Source organism: Lepidochelys kempii, chromosome 1 (genome assembly GCF_965140285.1).
Source record: "Lepidochelys kempii isolate rLepKem1 chromosome 1, rLepKem1.hap1, whole genome shotgun sequence".
NCBI classification, from domain to species: domain Eukaryota; kingdom Metazoa; phylum Chordata; order Testudines; family Cheloniidae; genus Lepidochelys; species Lepidochelys kempii.
Genome location: NC_136380.1, coordinates 161,426,985 through 161,447,290, shown reverse-complemented (window position 1 = coordinate 161,447,290; position 20,306 = coordinate 161,426,985). Strand labels below are relative to the sequence as shown.

The 20,306-nt window shown below is 43.8% G+C and overlaps 1 long non-coding RNA gene across 1 annotated transcript; it reads left to right on the top strand.

Moving 5' to 3' along the window:
• Nucleotides 1-731: 731 nt before the first annotated feature.
• Nucleotides 732-19,816, top strand: LOC140905343 (uncharacterized). The gene is made up of 2 exons (XR_012156830.1): nt 732-870; nt 19,167-19,816. It is a non-coding gene; the product is annotated as an uncharacterized LOC140905343 (long non-coding RNA).
• Nucleotides 19,817-20,306: the final 490 nt, after the last annotated feature.

The following is a 20,306-nucleotide window of genomic DNA, read 5'->3' as shown; positions in this document are numbered from 1 at the left end:
CTTCCTCTAGCTTTTGCTAAGATTGATTAGGTAATGGTGTGAATTGTTTAGGCAAGATCATACCAGACATATGTACATACAATCTTGAAAAGGACGCTCTGTTCTTTATTCCCAGGTACTCAAAATATCGTGATGCATACTTAAAGCCTGCTATAACCTGTTAATAGAGTGTGGAAACAACCCTGGGGGATAAGGCACACTTTATTACATAATTTACATTTTGGCCAAGAAAAAACATTGATCTTATTAAGCCAGTTTTAATAAAGTCAAGATTTATTTGATTTTATGATAGTATCTTCATTCCAGTTGCTGTTTTAGCATGCCAAATTCTGTATCACATTAGCCAATTACCATAAAACAAACGGTTGTTGGTGGACTTCTTATTTTCAATTTTAATTTTTTGGGACAGAGTGGGAGGTGGCTTATGTTGGCTATTTCTTTGAACTTCCTGCCCTCTCAACTCTGATTAGGAAGGGGAATTCCAATACAGCCATTAACAAGTGATTAGAATGAGAGTAGATCAGAAAGAAATGCTCAGGGCCTGTCTTTGCTACTGTAGCGAGCGGCATGGTTTCCCTCCCTGTACATTATGAACCTGAACCGTGACTGCCCTGTGGTGGGCAGAACTGGGACACCCATAGCCACCCCACTGGAAGGAGAGGGGCAGGACAGGAACCGGAAATATAAAAGGCAGGCCCTCCAGCTCAGTTGGAGCAGAGCTGCCAGAGGAGCAGGAAATCTCCCTCCCGCTGCTGAAGCCCAGACCCGACCGAGGCCACTACAGTGCCAGAGACTGGGAGGGACTGCCGGAGCTGCCAGACATTGGGGACACCAAGGAGCTGTTGGGGCTGCCACTAGCCATTTACCCTGGTGAGATTAATAACAACCCCGGAACCCAGGTACCCCCTGACTGGGAGTGTAGGAAGGAGCCCAGGGAAGCCAAAGAGGAGTCAGTTGTGTTACTGACTGACAGCCAACTAGTGTGTTGCGGCTGGATTTTACCGCTGACCCACTCTGCCACTGTTAGGGTCCTGGGCTGGGATGCAGTGGAGTCAGGTGGGCCTGCATTCCCCTACCCCTGCCACCCCACCCCTGGGAGTGGCAGCCTCCCCACCTTTAGGCCAGGAGGCCTGCATTGGTCTAGCACTTGCTTGAGCTAGGATGCCAGACGGTTTTGCTGGGTCTCCCGCCAGAGAGCTAATCCTCCCAAGACTGCTGTGTTGTTCTACCTGACAGCAGGCCAGAGCCCTTACCTGATTGCTGCCCTGCCCTAACTGAGGGCCCCAGGCAGGTAGACTCACTGCTCCTCTGCCTGAATGCAAGCCACAGCCATTAACTGATTATGGTCCTGCCCTGATTGAAGGCTCCAGGCTTATAGACTTACTGCTACCCTGCCCGACTGCGGGCCAGACCCATTAACAGTGTACTGCCCCGCTGTGGCTGAGGGCTGGGGCTACCAGACCCAATTGCTGCCTGGCCTGGACTGCAGGCTTGGGACTATTAACTGTCGGTTAATTCCCTCCTGAACGGTGTCACTCTAGGGGCACAGCAGTGAGGAAGCGTGGTCTCTCTCCCTGACGGGCAGGGAGAGAACTGTGACCGCCTTACAGCTACAAAGTTATAACTCAAATCCCATCCCCATAAAAAGAACCCTTAATTGCCTGTCCCAGTACTTACAAATACTACCAAAAAAAAATTTTTAAAGCCCTTAGCTTGAGCATCCTAGTGATTTTAACTCATGTTGGCTGGCCCATCAAGAGGTATGAGCTAAAACTCAAGTTACTACAACTCATCAGCTGCTAACATGACCACTCTCGTGTGGACATAGGCTAGTTCCACTCAGGTGCCACTAGTCCTCCAGTGCCTTCCCACAATTCCCTCATGTGCCCAGAAAGGATAGACAAGTTCTCCCACAATTCATTGGGAAATAATTCAGAGTGGCTCAGCTTACTGCAGCATAAAGAACTCTGCGATATGCCCCCAAATGTTTTATCACCACATAGGGGTGAGTGCTGTGCCAGCATGGACACAGCTACACACGTGTTGTTTTGTAGTGTGGCCATTCTCAAGGTAGGCTACCTCAAGAGAAGTCATGCCCATGTAGATAGCTCGAGTTAACTCTGCAGTGAATACATACCCTTAGTGTAACAGCAGGCTGAAAAACACAACCCTCAGGCCATCCCACTGGTCTTGGTAACAATACTAGAAGGTTGTATTTTTTTCTAGAGGGTTTTGTGGCATCTGATCATCAGCACCCAAATGTATTCTGCTCCCATTCTGAAGAGTAGTGAGTTTTATTATGTTTTCTTTAGCAACTGACTTTGGAGCAGGTGTTAGACTGGAAATGGTGAATGAATAGCACAGAAAACCTTGATAGTCCATTGAATATTTTCTGCATTACACCATGATTGAAACCTCATTATATTTATGCATCCTCTAAGTGACTTCATGCTTTTCAAACTATTTTACTGTGCTCAGTCGTACTGTTTATGATTTACTGAATTTATTTAGTTATTATGGAGTGAGGTTATGTCTTAAAATAGTGACAAAAAAACCTCCACACACATTTCCTATCTTATGCTAAATTACATATAGAATCAGGATTATAGTGTATTAAAAGGGGGAATCTACCACATGGCCCATCTGCTACCATGGTCATGTAAAGAATTTAAGGCTCAGTTTCCCCTTCCTGTCAAAAAATAAGATCATGAGGAAAGGGAGAAAAATTCTGAGGGGAACCTCATACAGTTTATCTCAGACTGTTTTGTGTTGTCACAAACTCAGACGGGTTGTCCCTCCTGGAATGAGAACAGGGCTAGCAGCGAGGAGGCCTTGTGCCTCAACACCAGTTCCAGAACCTCCTGCTTTCCTCTCTGACTCTGTGCCAAGGACTCCTATCTGTCAGTGGATCTGGAGTCAATGAAAATGTTCTCCCACCCCCTGAACTCCATCCTGCAGTGACCTTCTGTGGCTCTGCATACAGAGGACCCACAAACTGTTTGTGGAATACTAAGTTTGAAGCGCTGGCAGCTAGAAAAGCCATCTTTCACTTGTAAAATGAACTAACTGATATGGACATCATCACTAAGACAGAGCTGATGATGACAACAAAGAGAGGAAAGCCCATTATATTTTTACAGGCACTTTTCAGAGAAGGACAGCACTCTAAACTTTTCAAACATAGAGGGTGCAATTTTATTACCTATCGTGAAACAACACCACTTTTTGTTAAAAGCTGGGGTATACTTGTAAGACACATTCCATAGAGACCAGACAACCCAAATCCCCAGTGAAGCTAAATGTAAGTAAACCTAAGGTTACAGAAACATACCACACAGCAGAGGTCCCAAGATTAACAACAACAAAAAAACCACATAAAGATGAAACATTATCACAGAGAGAGAGATACAATAACACACTCTAGGGGTAGTGCTTATGTCACAGATCGCAAGAATATCATATAGGTACATCACATATGGAAAGCTGCTGAGAAAGATGGTAATTCCATCTTTACTTGAAGAAACTCTGAGCTACAGGAGAGTCAAACAAAAACAAACAGCAACAAAACTTAAAGGAGACAGAGCTGGACTGTCCATTATGAAAGCAATTATGTATCTAGCCCACATAAAGTTCAGTGTAAAGCCATGTTTGCTTGTACTACAGGATCTAATTCCGATCTCACTTACACCAGTTAAATAAGGGGTAACTCCACGGAAGTCAATGAAGTTACTCTGGTATAGAACTGTTGTAAATGAAATAAACTCTATGAACCTGAATCTGTTTAACTGTCATAAGGAGAACCTTTCAAATTTTGCAATGTCGAAGTGGACATTGCTCCTGTTAATCATCTTCAGAATGGTGCAGTAGTATACTACTGTTGTTACAACAACAGCTTTTTCAGCCTGCATCCCACTTCACGAGCCTTATCCTGTGACGCTGTACTGAGATCCACTAAGAAAGAAGACTGAAAATTTGTCAGTGTTTTTTCAGTGGAAAATGGCTTTTGTTTCGTTGAATTGGCCATTTCCTGACAACATGTGAGGGGAAGGGGAATCCTTCATCTAAAAAAAATTAAAGTTTTGAAAACCAAAAAACTATACCACATTTAAATAGCCATGTAGCTCAAGCCCTATGAGTCCAAGTCAGCTGACACAGGCCAGCCACAGGTATTTAATTACAGTGTAGACATACTCTGAGGGACCCTCACTAGATACACTCTCCCAGTTTGACAGCAAGCCATTGATAACAACTCTGAATACAGTCTTTCAACCAGTGGTGAACCCACTTTATTAGTAATTTATTCTAGACCACATTTCCCTAGTTTGCTTATGAAAACATCATGCAGGACTGTGTCAAAAGCCTTACTAAAATCAAGATATATGAAGTTTACTGCTTCACCCCTATCCACTAGGCCAAAAACCCTGTCAAAGAAAGAAACTTGGTTGGCTAGACATGATTTGTCCTTCATAAATCCATGCTGGCTATTTCTTATAACCCTATTATCCTCAAGGGGCTTACAAACTGATTCTTTAAAATAAATTTGTTCCAGTAACTTGCCAGGTTTCAAAGTTAGGCTGACTGGTCTGTAAGTCCCTGGCTCCTCTTTTTTCCCTTTTTAAAGACTATGTTTGCCATTATTTAGACTTCTGGGACCTCAATGAGTTCTCAAAGATCATCGCTAACGGTTTCCAGATTGCTTCAGCTAGTTCCTTAAGTACCTTAGGGTGTATTTTATCAGGTCCTGCCACTTTGAATACATTCAGCTTAACTACATATTTGTTAAGCTGTTTTTCTCTGTTTTGGCTTTGTGTTCTTTCCCCATTTTTGTTAATATTAATTGTAGCAAGTATTTGATCATATTTGACCTTTCTAGTGAAGACTGAAGCATTAAACACCTCAGCCTTCTTGATGTCATCAGTTATTAGCTCTCCTTCCACACTAAGTAAAGGACCTACACTTTCCTTTGTCTTTCTCTTGCTCCTGATGTATTTCAAGAATTTCTCCTTATTGCCTTTTATATCCCTAGCTAGATGTAACCCATTTTGTGCTGTGGCCTTTCTGATTTTGTCCCTGCATGTTTGTGCAGTTCTTTTGTACTCCCCTTTAGCAATTCATCCATGTTTCCATTTTTTGTAGAATTCCTTTTTCATTTTCAGATCATTAAAGAGCTCCTAATGGAGCCCTATCACTCACTTACTATACTTCCCATCTTTCCTTTGCATTGGAATAGCTTGCAGTTGTGTCTTTTATATTGTCTCCTTGAGAAACTGCCAGCTCTCCTGAACTCCTTTATCCCTTAGAACCTACTAGTTCTCTGAGTTTGTTAAAGTCCATTGTCCTTATTCTGCTCCTCTCTCCTTTCTTGCCTTAGAATCATGAAATCTATCATTTTGTGATCACTTTCACCCAAATTGCCTTCTGCCTTTAGATTTGCCACCATTACTACCAGGTCTTGTGTTCTGGATATTTCTGCTATTTATTTTAGAAATGCCTCATCCACTTCCTCTTCCTCATTTGGTCTATAGTAGACCCCTACTCTAATGTCACCCCTAGTTTTCTCCTTTTCTGTCTTTATCCACAGACTTTCAACTGGTCTGCCGCTCACCTCCTTCTGGATCTCAGAACAAGTGTATATATTCTTGATGTATAGTGCAATGCCTCTTCCCTTTTTCTGTGCCTGTGCTTTCTGAATAAATTATATCTCTCTGTACCAATATTCCACTCCTGAGCTACATCCCACCAAGTCTCTGTGATGCCAATTAAGTCACAATGTATCCTATGTACTAATACTTGCAGTTCTTCCTGGTTATTCCCCCTACTTTTTGTATTGGTTGAGCAGATTCCTCCACTGATTCCCCTCTTGTTTCTCCTATGACCCTATTGTAGTTTTCTGTGTTCCCCCCACTCCACAACATCTAGCCCTGTTAAGATGAACTTTTATATGCTTACCTGTGGGCTTTTGTCATCTGCTCCTCTTGAACCTAGTTTAAAGCCGTCCTCACTATGTCGGTGAGTTGGTGCACAGTGCTTCTCCCCTTAGTCAGGTGGACCCCATCAGTTCCCAGAAATTCTCCTTCCCAGAACAGCACCCCATGATTGAGGAAGCTCTATCCATTATGGTCCATGTACAGTTTTTATACAGGAAAGCTACAGACAGACTAAGTCTGGAGACACCATATATTTCTACTGGTTTATACAAAGGAAACTACAGAGAAATGGAGTGGCTGCCCCCAGCATTGCCTTTGTGGTATATTATTATACTTTAGGCTTCAACTTACCATCAATGAAACAAAAATCAATGGGAATTTTTCAGTTGACTTTAATGGGAGTGGTATCTGGCTGTTTACTGCGGACTTACAAAACAAACAAACAAACCAAACCAAACAAAAAAACACACACAAAGAAAGTCACTCTTGCTCTTTTCCTTGTTCCCCTTCCCATACCAATGTATAAACAGAGGCAGCTTTCATACTTGTTTCTCAACCTGAAATAAGCTGTAGGAGGTTAAGCAAGTGAGCCTAGAAAGGCTTTATGGCCAGCTTTCAAACGTCTGGCAAACAGCTCATTTCAGTGCTAACAGCAGCCAAATGGTTCTGTGCACTCTGATCTGATATTTGCAGTATTCTACTCTGCCAGATGACAGTTTAGGCCTTGGATGGTTTCACTCTGTTTGCTAGATTTAGTTTCAAGTTTATATGTAAACAGCTACTACATGAGATGCCAACAAACTTTGACTCAATCTTTCATCATAAAATAATTCTGTGCTCCCACACAAATCCTACAAATGCTTCTGACTCATTAAACAAAGTATCATTAAAGACCTGGCTTTTATGTGGGGTGCTTAGGATCAAGCTATGGCCAGCAGAGTAGCCTTTCGGGGCGGTGGTGGTGGTGGTGGGGTTTGGTATTCAAATAATAAAGCAAGGACCTTAGACAACATGTTGGTAGATTAATGTCATGCTGAGTGATGCTATTCACAGTGGACGTAATAGTTTAGCACCCTTACAGTTGTGGATGGTGCCTCAGTTGTGGTTTTTGTGGGGAGGACATATGCCAGTTTTCATTCTTCCCATTTGAATCCCTCAGATGAATTCCTCTACTAAGTGAACAGACAGAGCCAGGAAGTTGTGCTTGTAAACATGACTGGTACAAAGTATAATTATGACTAAGGTGTAACTGATCTAAAAATGAAACTTTGGCTTAAAATGATAGGAGATTTTATAGATGGCATAACTCGCAAATAGATCATTCTGAAAGCTGAAATCAGTTTACTGCTGATATTTTTCAAAATTCTTGTTCAGGGTTGTATAATTAGAAAGGAAGGACGACCTTGCTGCACTAGACTAGAACTCTGAGATCTGGATTAATTTCCCAGCTCTGCCACAGACTCAGACAAGTTGCTTAGTTTCTCTGTCTCAGCTTCCCATATTAAGAAACAAAACCAGTACAATATTTTCTCCCCCACTCTTTGAATCTCATGTCTACTTGGATTGTAAGCTCTTCTGGACATACAGGAACTTTCTCTTACCAGCTGTTTGTATAGTACCGAGCACAATGATCTCAGTTTGGGCCTGTAGGTGATACTGTACTACAAATAAGTAATCTTCTGGCCCACGTACAGGCCCCAAAAGAATCTGAACACAGTGGAACCTATGCAAGTCTGTTGTATGAGGACCCACAGCTATGCAAGTCCACCAGCCAAGCTGTCAGTTACTGTAGCTCTAATGCTGCAGAAGCAACTCTGGAGCGTTCTCCAATGCATTTATGTGACTTAGCAGCACAGCACGCGTCAGTGTAGACCAGTGTAGAACTGAAAGTTTGTGTCAAAAACTTGTGACCAGTTCTGCTATCAACCCAAGAAATCCAACACCCCTTGAATTTCCTTTACAAAGTATGTAGATAGCAGAATCATCATCTACCATTGAAATGCAGCAAGCTCTGGGTTGAAAGTAAAGTTGACCGAAATTTAAACCCTTTAGGTTATAAAATAAAAAAGAATAGCATATCAAATTGAAACTGTGGAGGAGACTTACGCAGAATGTAATTATCCGAACTGGAATTTGGCAAGAACACCACAGATTAACAGCCCAACTCTGTCAATAAATAAATGTCGTACTATAATTATTAATTATGGGTGTGGAGGATTTCAGGTTTATGTCCATTATGTCCTGAAATGCTCCATTGATACTGACTTAGAACAGTGGTTCAGTAATGATTCAGAGAGAGTGCCACTTACTGAATCACCAGAAAGACTTCCTGCAGCACCCGACATTCTCCATGATGGAATGTCATCCAATCCGGTTCAACTTGTGAGATCTCATCAGGTCACAGCCTGAAGTGATTTGTCTAGAACAGGGATCGGCAACCTTTGGCACGTGGCCCGTCAGGGAAATCCGCTGGCAGGCCGGGACGGGTTGGTTACCTGCAGTGTCCGCAGGTTCAGCCGATCGCAGCTCCCACTGGCCCACGCCGCTTCCCGCAGCCTCCATTGGCCTGGAATGGCAAACCGCAGCCAGTGGGAGCTGCAATCAGCTGAACCTGCGGACGCTGCAGGTTAACAAACTGTCCCCGCCTGTCAATGAATTTCCCTGATGGGCCATGTGCCAAAGGTTGCCTATCCCTGGTCTAGAACCTAGAGAATGGGGCTTCATGCAAATGGCAACATCCATTACTTATACTAATGACTGAGAAATATGCATTTTGCCACACACACATACATACACACAAAAACTGACAGTACTAATATTTTGTTTTTTAAATAATCTTAAACTGAAAAGTATCAGATACAGTTTATACTGAGTCATACATCTATACCAGTCTTTTGGCCCTCTGCTATGTCTTTCCCCAAAATACGACTATGACACTTTGCATCTGAAGAAGTGGGTATTCACCCACGAAAGCTTATGCTCCAATACTTCTGTTAGTCTATAAGGTGCCACAGGACTCTTTGCTGCTATGACACTTTGGTCACAAAACAACAACTGCAATGTTGTCCCTCTTAACACATTATATATAAAGTGTTTTTATTTAAAGATACTCTGTGACAATAAAAACAAGTAGAATATTAAAAAGAGTAGGGTGCACAAGATCAGCCATGGATAATATAACATACAGTATATATATATCCCAATAATATAAGATACAGTATGAATATATCCTAAGGAAGAACAGTTGTACAATGAATATTTACAAAGATAAAAATGTAAAGTGTTCACACCTAAGTTTATTAACAGAGAAATTCTTATGGAACTTAGTTTATTTTTAAGCCTGTATTCTTTTCTCATAATTGATGAAAGGAAGCCATGGAGTCCAAATGTCACAAATGAGTCTTGAAACAGGTCATTTTGTCCATTCTCACTAGATCTCAGACATTGTCAGCCCCCTTGTTTTTTTCACAGTGAGGCTGCTTATAAAAAGAGTGTGTCAGTCTGGGCAGCAGGAAGGAAGAGCTGAAGTGGTGTGACGGGGTATACCAACCCCACACTGGGGCGGCGTTAAGGAGCTGCTCTGGACACAGGAAGTCATGGCCCCTCACCTCCGTTGCCAGCGGAGGCAGGGTTCAAAAGGGAGCAACTCAGCTCAGTCTGGGCTGATGGAGCAGGAGAGCACTTGGATGCTACAGCCTCCTGTGGAGGAGCCATGGAGGCTCCCAAAGGCCAGGAACGGGCCCCATGGTCACGCTGCTGCAGACCCATCAGCTGGGGGCACTGAGGATGCCAAACCACTGCAGACAGAGGGAGTGACCTGAAAGAACTCCAAGAGGGACCCTGAGACAGACCAGTGAAACCAGCAGAGGATCCGAAGCTGGGGTAGGAAGTGGCCCAGGGATCAGTCATAGGGGTGCCCATCTCCTAGGCCACGCAATTCGAATGACTGTTTCTTTTGATCCTGGGTTGGAACCAGGTGGAGCAGGGTGGACCCAGATTCCCCTGTCCACGGCCATTGACTCTCGCCACTGGGCAACACAGCCACTGAATTCAGCCACTAGACAAGATGGCCACTGACTCTCGCTATTGGGCAACATAGCCGCTGAATCCTGCTACTAGGCAAAGTGGCCATTGATTCTCATCACTGGGTGACTCGGCTGCTGAATCCTACAACTAGGCAACGTGGCCACTGACTCTCACCACTGGGTAGCACAGTCCGGAGTATCACCACTAGGCAGTTCTGCCAACGTTGGACTCAAAACCCCCTTTGACAAGTGGATATATATCATTTTATGGGAACTGCATACCCATTGTATACATGCCACTGTTGGGATTAAGACAATGGGCCTGTTTTTTCATCCACTACCCCTTCACATTGCTTCAAAAAACTTAAAGTGGCTGTAAAACCTGGCTTAACCAGCTACATGGAAATTCCCCTGGCATAGAAGGAATCCCTGTGTGGCACAGAGCTGGCATAACAGACCTGTGTCACCCTTCTTGCAGCCTTACAATATGAAGTGTCATGTGAGAAACGAGGCATGGCTGAGTACCTCTGCATTCTGGCTATTCCCAGACACCAAAACTGTCTCTTGAAACCAGGGACCTACCTACCGACCATACACCCCTAGTTGTCACTTATTATCCCACACAGGGTATCAAACTATTACAACATATATTTGACGGGGACCATATCTTGAAAGAAATATTTCCTGGACCCCCTCTTGTGGGCTTCAAACACTGCCCACCCCCCATCTCATCAGAAACAATTTCCCCGCAGACAAGGACACACCAACTCAAAGCAGCACCAGATCCTGCCAAAACAACAGAGGCAAAACCTTCAGACATATCTCCATTTCTATGGTGTTAAACACAACCCACAACATGCTTTTCAAGATTTACGGGGCCTACACATGCCTATCACAACATGTGGTTCATACGGTGCATTAAATGCCCCAGTAACAACTGTGTGGGTGAAACCAGACAAGCACCACACTCTTGAATGAACTCACGCAAAAAAGTGATAAAAGACAGACAAAAAACACCATATTACCCATGGTGAACACCTTTTCACAAAAGTGACCACTCCATATCTAATCTTTCAGAATTCATCCTCAGCGGAAACCTGCACAACATCTGCAGAAAGGCAAGCCTAGGAACTTCAATTCATAACACTGCTAGGCACTAAAATCCATGGACTTAAAACAGGTTTCAGAGTAGCAGCCGTGTTAGTCTGTATTTGCAAAAAGAAAAGGAGTACTTGTGGCACCTTAGAGACTAACCAATTTATTTGAGCATAAGCTTTCGTGAGCTACAGCTCACTTCATCACTTAAAACAGGGACACGGTTTCCTGGCAATACAATGTAATACATTGTAATACATGCCTGCCTGCTAACTCTTAATGGCCCACTTCAAAGCCGTTTTGCATAACAATCCGACCCTTATTGCCCATTCCATTTCAAGTGACCTCCTACAACGTTACCCATTATGCTTAACTATCTGTCCCAACTTGTATTTAGCTCAGACACTCTGATTTCTTTCCCCAGACCTGAAGAACTCTGTAGATCAAAAGCCTGTAACTTCCACCAATGGAAGCTGGTCCAATAAACAATATTACCTTACCTATCTTCCCTCTCTCCTCTCTCCTCTCTCTCTCTCTCTCTCTCAAGCTCAAATGTATATATATATATGTATAGTTAATACTGATGGGTCTCACGTATTCAACAAGACAAAACAATAAAGTAGAAACAATTCCATTTCTAGAAGTATTTAGTTACTTAAAAGCTTGCAGAATAAAAAAAATACTCACACTAAAGCATCAGAACCTGCACACCTTGACAAATTTATCTGGCTCATTACAATTGCCAACTTTCTGCATATATAATGTAGAATAATTAGAAGTATATTTTCAAATGCAACCTCTAAATTAGGGCATACAATTTTACCTACACAATTACATGTGTTTGCAAATGGAGATTGGGGAGATGAGATATTATTATTTGCATGCAAGATTTTGTATGAAAAAATTATGTGCTGATTTTGAAGCTTGGTTGAGACCACTTCAAAAAGTTTAAGACACATGGGGACACACGTAGGAACCATAAATGTCAGCTTTATGAATCTGTGCTGTTTCCTAATCTCTTACCATCCCAGTAAATCATTTATGAGTTGGGCAGCTATTTTATAAAATCAGATATATAATAATACGATGGGGATATACCTATCTCATAGAGCTGGAAAGGACCTTGAGTCCAGTCCCCTGCCTTCACAGCAGGACCAAGTACTGTCCCTTATTTTTGCCCCAGATCCCTAAATGGACCCCTCAAGGACTGAACTCACAACCCTGGGTTTAGCAGGCCAATAGCTCAAACCACTGAGTTACTCCCCCTCCCCCCCGATAACCCTGCCTTGTATAATGTACCAATCACAATAGACTATTGTACTCCTAACTTTCTCTATACATCTATACACAATAATAACTTTATGGTATAATGCCTTAAACACAGTGGATCATTAAATAATAAGAGACCACACATAGCTAATACACAGTATGAAAGGCATTTTATGGTAAAACAACTAAGGGTGAAATTGTTGGGGGCAGTTCAGAGGTGCATGACTTCCTGGGGAGAAATTGCACCTCAGAGACCATCTCTGAGCAACGCTGTGTGCAGAGGGACATCATACTGTACATTATCTTTTCTGCCAAAGCTTTGTGAGGCTGCGGGGAGCAATGTGGCTTCTTGGCCTGCACAGTTTCCACCATCTCCTACTGTACAGATGCCAGACACACAGAGCACCTGAGTCCAACAGAAGGGGGATGCGGTATTACCCGATATGGCCAAATGTCCCTTCCATGCTGGAGAGGAGACATCCATGTTCCATCCATCTTTGCATTGATCTTTACTGTAGAGGAATTGGGGGGGGTGGGGAGGGGAGGGAATCCCCACAGCTGAGCCATTCCATTTAGGTGACAAATCTGAGGAACTGTCCAGAGTGAGGTGTCAGTAGAGGAGGTTTTGGAACACAATGATAAATTAAACAGTAATACATCACTAGGGCCAGATGGTATTCACCCAAGAGTTCTGAAGTGTGAAATTGCAGAACTACCAACTGTGGTATGTAACCCATCACTTGAATCAGGCTCTGTACTAGATGACTGCAGGGTAACTAATGTAAGGCTGACTTTTAACAAAGACTCCAGAGGCAATCCTGGCAATTACAGGCCTGTAAGCCTAACTTACGTTCCAGGCAAATTGGTTGAAACGATAGTAAAGAACAGACTTATCAGAAACAGATGAATACGATATGTTGGAGAAGAGTCAACACAGCTTTTGTAAAGAGAGATCATGCCTCACCACTCTACTAGAATTTTTGAGTGGGTCAACAAGCATGTGGACAAGAGTAATCCAGTGGATATAGGGTACTTGAACATTCAGGAAGCCTTGACAAGGTTGCACACCAAAGCCTCTTAAGCAAAGTAAGCAGTCATGGAATAAGACGGAAGGTCCTTTCATGGATCAGTAACTGGTTAAAAAACAGGAGACAAAGGGTAGAAATAAAGGGTCAGCTTTCATAATGGGGAGAGGTAAATTGCAGGGTCTCCCAAGGTTCCGTACTGGGACCTGTACTGTTGAACATATTTATAAATGATCTGGAAAATGGAGTGAATGATGAGATGGCAAAGTTTGGAGACTGTACAAAATTACTCAAGGGAGTTAAATTCAAAGCTGACTTCGAAGAGCTTTAGAGGGATCTGACTAGGCAACAAAATGGCAGATGAAATCCAATGTTGATAAATGCAAAGTAATTCCACTGGAAAACATACTCCTAACTATGCATACACAATTAAGGGATCTAAATTAGCTGTTACCACTCAAGAAAGATCTTGGACTCATCATGGTTAGTTGTCTGAAAACATTGCTGTATGTACAGCAGCACTCAAAAAAAGCTCACAGAATGTTAGCAACCTGTAGGAAAGGGATAGATAATATCATAATGCCACTATATAAATCCCTGGTATGCCCACACCTAGAATAGTGCATGCAGTTCTGGTTTCCCCATCTCAAATGAGATGTATTAGAACTGGAAAAGATGCAGAGAAGGGCAATAAAATGGTTGGGGTGTGGAACAGCTTCTGTACAAGGAGAGATTAAAAAGACTGGAACTGTTCAGCATAGTAAAGAAACAACAAACAGGGGGGCAGGACTATGATAGAGGTCTATAGAATCATGACTGGTGTGGAGAAAGTGAATAAGTGAATAAGGAAGGGTTGTTTACCCCTTCACATAACACAAGAAACTCAATGAAAGTAATAGGCAGCAGGTTTAAAACAAACATAATAAAGTAATTCTTCATACAATGCACGGTCCACATGTAGAACTCGTTGCCAGGGGATGTTGTAAAGGCCAAAAGTGTAACTAGGTTAAAAAAAAGGAATTAGCTAAGTTCATGGAGGATAGGTCTATTAATGGCTATTAGCCAAGATGGTCAGGAACCCAACCCCATACTCTGGGTGTCCCTAAACCTCCAACTGCCAGAAGCTGGGACTGGACAACAAGGGATGGGTCACTCAAAATTGCCCTGTTCTGTTTATTCCATCTGAAGCATCTGGCACTGGCCACTGTTAGAAGACAGATGGCTAGCTGGACCATTGGTCTGACCCAATATGACCATTCTTAAACATGGCTTTCTTAGGGACTGTTTAGTCCGTAGGATTTTATCTGAGAGTAGGTCTACACTTGAAACACTGCAGCGGTGTAACTGCACTGGTGCAGCCGCGCCACTTTCACACTTCAGTGAAGACACTACCTATGCCAACGGGAGGTCTTCTTCCCTCAGCAGGGGTACTCCTATGTCAGCGTGAGATGCTCTCCTGTCGACATAGCTCTGTCTGCACCAGGAGTTTATCTGGAATAACTGCATCACTCAGGGGTGTGAATTTTTTACACTGCTGAGCAACGTAGTTATACTGACCTAATTTCCTAGTGTAGACCTGGCCTGAGTAAGGATTGATAAAATGGGGCCAAAACTAAGTAAAGACTACAGAATTTAGCCACTAAATATGCAGGGCCTGATCCTCAGTTAGTGTAAATTGGCAGAGCTTGTGGAGGATGAGCAGAGGATCTGACCCAATAATATGATGATAATGCAAATATATGAGCTGACTTTAGTCACTGTTTTTTAATCAGGCTACACATTTCAGCAGGATTTCTTTTAAAACTATTTGTGTGGACATTTTAAATCTGGACTATGAGGTCATTTTATTCCACCCACTTGGAGCTACCACTTGTTTTTCAGTTTGAGAAACACAGTTCCCTCTAGACTGGTTAACCAGGTTTGTATGCACCTTTCTGCTTGCAAACCTGCATAACAATACTAAGGTACAAGGAATTTTCAGCATGTTTGGAAACAGATTGGAAAGCAAGGGATCAATCTCATTTACAAACACCGTAGAAACCTGTTAATGTGTTGATACCACATATCGTGCAAAATCATCGAAAGCAAGTTTACATTTTGGAGCATTTCATAAGGCCCTCTGAAAGATAATATAACAATACCTCAGAGCCCACATGGACTTGCATGCCACATACACAGTGTGGCATTTGAGCTCAGCTTCAGACCAGGAATATTCTTGAATAGTATCAGTATAGAGCCTCCGTCTAGTTTTGAATCAAGTTTAGTGTGAATTTTATCAGTCTTTGCTTAAGGAAATACTTGCCTGCAAGATGCGTCTGATGAAGTGAGCTGTAGCTCACGAAAGCTTATGCTCAAATAAATTGGTTAGTCTCTAAGGTGCCACAAGTACTCCTTTTCTTTTTGCCTGCAAGCCTGATTTTTCCTTTTTCATAATTAAAACTAAATAAATTAAGGGGCAGCAAAAAAAAAAAAAAAAGCATGAATAAACAAATCCTTCATAGCAAACACTGAGCACCAGTGATAATGAAAAGTGTTTTTGGAAGAGTAACTCCCAGAAAAAGAGTCCCAAAATTAGTAAAAAGACTAAGAAGTCTTCCTCCCCCACCTTGTGTGCAGCCTATGTAAAGGCCTGGTAAAATTGCAAACCCTGTGATCAGAGGTGTGCAAGGGTTGCTTGATCCACACTTTTCATGGGGTACATAGAATCCCAGGATGGGGCTGGGAAGAGGCATGGTTCTGCCTCTCTTTTGCATTGATAAATAGAGTCAGCAGGCCATTCAAGGAAGAGCAACAGGTACCCCGCAAAGGGGTATTGTGTAGAGGGCACATTCTCTGTGTGCCCCAGGAAGCTCTGGGAAGCCGCCTTCCCCCTCAAGGCAGAATGCTTCCCAGTGCTCTCCCTGGGGCTATTCAGCGTAGCACCACCCCCAACACAAGGCTGTGCCTGTATGTCGCAATCAGGACCTTAAATGGTAAGTGTTACCAGCAATGGCCATTTTTGTAAGCAATAAAGTGACCGCATTAAATAGGAAGGAAGTTAGACAATGATTCCCCTTGCTTAGGTACAAGTTGACAACATCAAAAGGATTAGTAATTAGAAAGATGGCAACGTTTTCCTGACTTCCCTTGAGACATTATTTCCTCTTTTTAAACAGCTTACTCTGTGTTGTTATAAAGTATCATTTTGTCAGACTCTAAAAATATTTCTGAGCTGGTTAAAAAAACCCTGCTAGTCATCTCCCTGTAGGTTTATTCAGTTGAGAAACAAAGCCCCCCATTCAACAAATCACTTAGACACATGCTCAAAATTAAGTATTGAAGTCAATAGGACTTACGCATGGTGCTTAAGTGCTTTGCTGAACTGGGTTTTAATGCAAAGCATTGAAGAGAATGATCCAAATTCAGGAACTGCGTAACCAAGAGCAGAATTTGGCATGAGCACGTTAACGCTTTTGGAAATACAAAATTTCAGATCTTGCAATAAATAATTTAACTAGCATTGCCTTTTGTGTAAAAGTCTCTAAGTCCAAGAGAAAAGAAGGTTTTATAATGAACCTTTTCAAGTCTCTAAAAATGGAGTGTTTTATAGTACTGAGTTAGTGATACATATGGTACAGTGACTGTGGAACCTATCCACAACTCCCCATTACACAGGCAAAAAATGCCACTGAACGTAAAGGATGCTAGTCCAACTAAGGAGGATGTAGATAAAGAACAAAAAGGTTCAATTTTGGGAGATTCCTTAAAACCTGTTTCAGAGTGGCAGCCGTGTTAGTCTGTATCTGCAAAAAGAAAAGGAGGACTTGTGGCACCTTAGAGGCTAACCAATTTATTTGAGCATCAGCTTTCGTGAGCTACAGCTCACTTCATCGGATGCATTCAGTGGAAAATGCCGGCATTTTCCACTGAATGCATCCGATGAAGTGAGCTGTAGCTCACGAAAGCTGATGCTCAAATACATTGGTTAGTCTCTAAGGTGCCACAAGTCCTCCTTTTTTAAAAAAACCTGTGCAATACTCCAGATCTTTCTCCTATTCTCTCTCTCTCCTTGAGTTCTAGTCCCAGTGGTAGTTTGTAAACTCATGATGACAAAGAGGTGCATTCCCAGAGTGTGGGTGTTAGATTCCATCACACCTTCCTTGAAAGTTTTAGGAAGCTTGTTAAGCCTACAGGGAGGGATAAAGAACATGAGATATCTTGCCATGTTGTATCTTGCACACAGATCTAAGGCAAGCACTAACAGTAGCATGGCTACACTTGTGGGTTAGAACACATTAAAGCAGCCCTGGGCGCCCTAACTCATGACACGTCCACACTGGCAAGGCACGTAGGGCACCCGGACTCTGCAGCTGGAGCGTTCCCGGTAATCCACCTCGACAAGAAGCATAATGCTTGCTGCGCCCCGGCTGGAGCGCCCCAGCACCAATTTGGATGCCCTTGTCTATTAATGCACCCTGATTGTCCCCCAGAAGTGTCCCACAATGCCTGTTCTAGACTCTCTGGTCATCACTTTGAACTCTACTGCCCTGCCCTCAGGTGACCAACCATCAGACCTGCCCTTTAAATTCTCTGGGAATTTTGAAAATCCCCTTCCTGTTTGCTCAACCAGGCATGGAGTGCTCTCAGAGAATCTTTCCAGGTGACCATGCCTCCATGCGCCAGCCGATCCCCAGTATGGAGCAATGGCGAGGGGCTGGACCTTATCAGTGTTTGAGAGAAGGAAGCTGTCCAGTCCCAGCTGTGCTCCAGCCATAGGAATTACGATACCTTCAGGCAGATATCAAGGGACATGATGGAAAGGGGCCATGACCGAGACGCACTGCAGTGCAGGGTTAAAGTGAAGGAGCTGTGGAATACCTACTACAAAGCCTGTGAGGCAAACCGCTGTTCCGTGACCTGCTGTTTCTACAAAGAGCTGGATGCAATACTTGGGGGCGACCCCACCTCCACTCTGAGTACCACCATAGACAATTCAGAGCTCAGTTCAACAAGGCAGGAGGAGGAGGAGGAAAGTGGAAGCGAGGGTGCTGAGGAGGAAGACACCCCAGAATCCCTAGATGCATGCAGCCAGGAGCTGTTTTCAAGCCAGGAGGAAGGTAGCCAGTCACAGTGGCCGGTGCTTGGGGAAGAACAAACATCAGAGGACGTGCCCAGTAAGCGGCTTTTATTTTGGGAAGGAAATTATTTGGTGCGGGCTCTTGGGGCGAGGAGGGTTAGTGCTGCATGCATGCCTAGATGCGGAATAGGGCGTTGATGTGCTCTCTCACATTGTGGTAATCGGCCTCGGTGATCTCTTCAAAGGTCTCATGCAGAAGCTGGGCAATCCGCTTTCGCAGGTTCCTTGGCAGAGCTACTGTGGTACTTGTCCCAGTCAGGCTTACATGTCCATGCCACTGTGCCGTGAGGGGCGGGAGGACCATTGCTGGACACAGGCAAGCTGCATATGAGCCAGGAAGGAAGCCACATTGCAGTAGAAGACCCTCCCTTGCTTCCCAGGTCACCCTCAGCAGCAAGATATCTTCCAGGACGAACTCATCTTGTGGTAAATGTGGGGACAGTGTTCCATATAGGGGACCCTGCAGCTGTTGGCTCTCCCCAAGGCACAGAATCCTAGAGGACAGTATGGCCATGAAACAATCAGTCCCCCTTTCCCCTGTGCTTACTCACCATTTGGGGGCTCCTGTGGGTTATGTGTGCTCACTTTGGGATGGGCAATTTCTGCTATTGTGTAGACTGTGCTTGTCTACTTTAAGTACGGCCAAATCATTGTTCTGTCTGATGTGAACAATGCTGCCTCTGTTAAGTGTTGCATTTTGGCTTTACAGATGCAACCTTGAGATCTCAGCCATCCTTATTATCAACGGCCAAAAGACTCGAAAGAATTTGGAAGAGGCCACGTAGAAGCAAAGAGGACATGCTGCATGAAGTAATGCAGCAGTCGCTTAATGAAAATCAAAAAGCACAGGAGTGGCAGGAGAGTGAAAGGAAGATCCGCCAGTAGAATGCGGATCACCGGCACCAAAGCACAGAGTGGCTGCTAAGCATTATGGAGCGCCAAGTGGACTCAATACAGGCGCTCGTAGCAATGCAGGCAGAGCACTTCAGTGCCTGCCCGCCCCCATCCCTGCAGCTCTTGTCCCAAAACTCTTTCCCTTATGCCCCCATGTCACCTCCAACCCACTTTCCCCATCATCCGGGTTCTTATCGCCACCAGCTGCCTCCAACACCTGTAGCTTCACCACCCCGCCCTGCAAACTACGACCCTTACCCACTGCACTCAGCCCCCATCACCATGCAGTATAGCCAGCCTGAAGTGCAGCACTCACTGCACAGCACTCCAGACAGGAAGGCTGAGTATGATAACAGGACATACGCAAATCTGTGATTGTCTCGTTCCCCACCCCACCCCCTTTCTCTTTCTGTTTCCCAAGCAGTTGTGTTTCTTTTCAATAAATGGATTTTTTGGCTTTGAAAACATTCTTTATTATTGCATGAAGTAAAAGATATCTTAGCCCAGGAAAGAAACAGGCACTGCAAGTCAGTGTAGCAAACATAGATTCCTACTAACATTGGATCCACTGCACTTCACTCCCGTGCAGGGCACCAGACATTACTGGTGGCTTTCAGCCTCAAATTGCTCCCTCAAGGCATCCCTAATCCTTGCAGCCCCATGCTGGACCCCTCTAATAGCCCTGCTCTCTGGCTGTTCAAATTCAGCCTCCAGGTGCTGAACCTCTGAGGTCCATGACTGAGTGAATCTTTCACCCTTCCCTTCACAAATGTTATGGAGGGTACAGCACGCGGATATAACCGTGGGGATGTTGTCATCGGCCAGGTCCAGTTTCCCATACAGAGAGTGCCAGCGGCCCTTTAAATGGCCAAAAGCACACCCCACAGTCATTCTGCACCAGCTCAGCCTGTTGCTGAACTGCTCCTTGCTGCTGTCAAGGCTCCCTGTGTAGGGT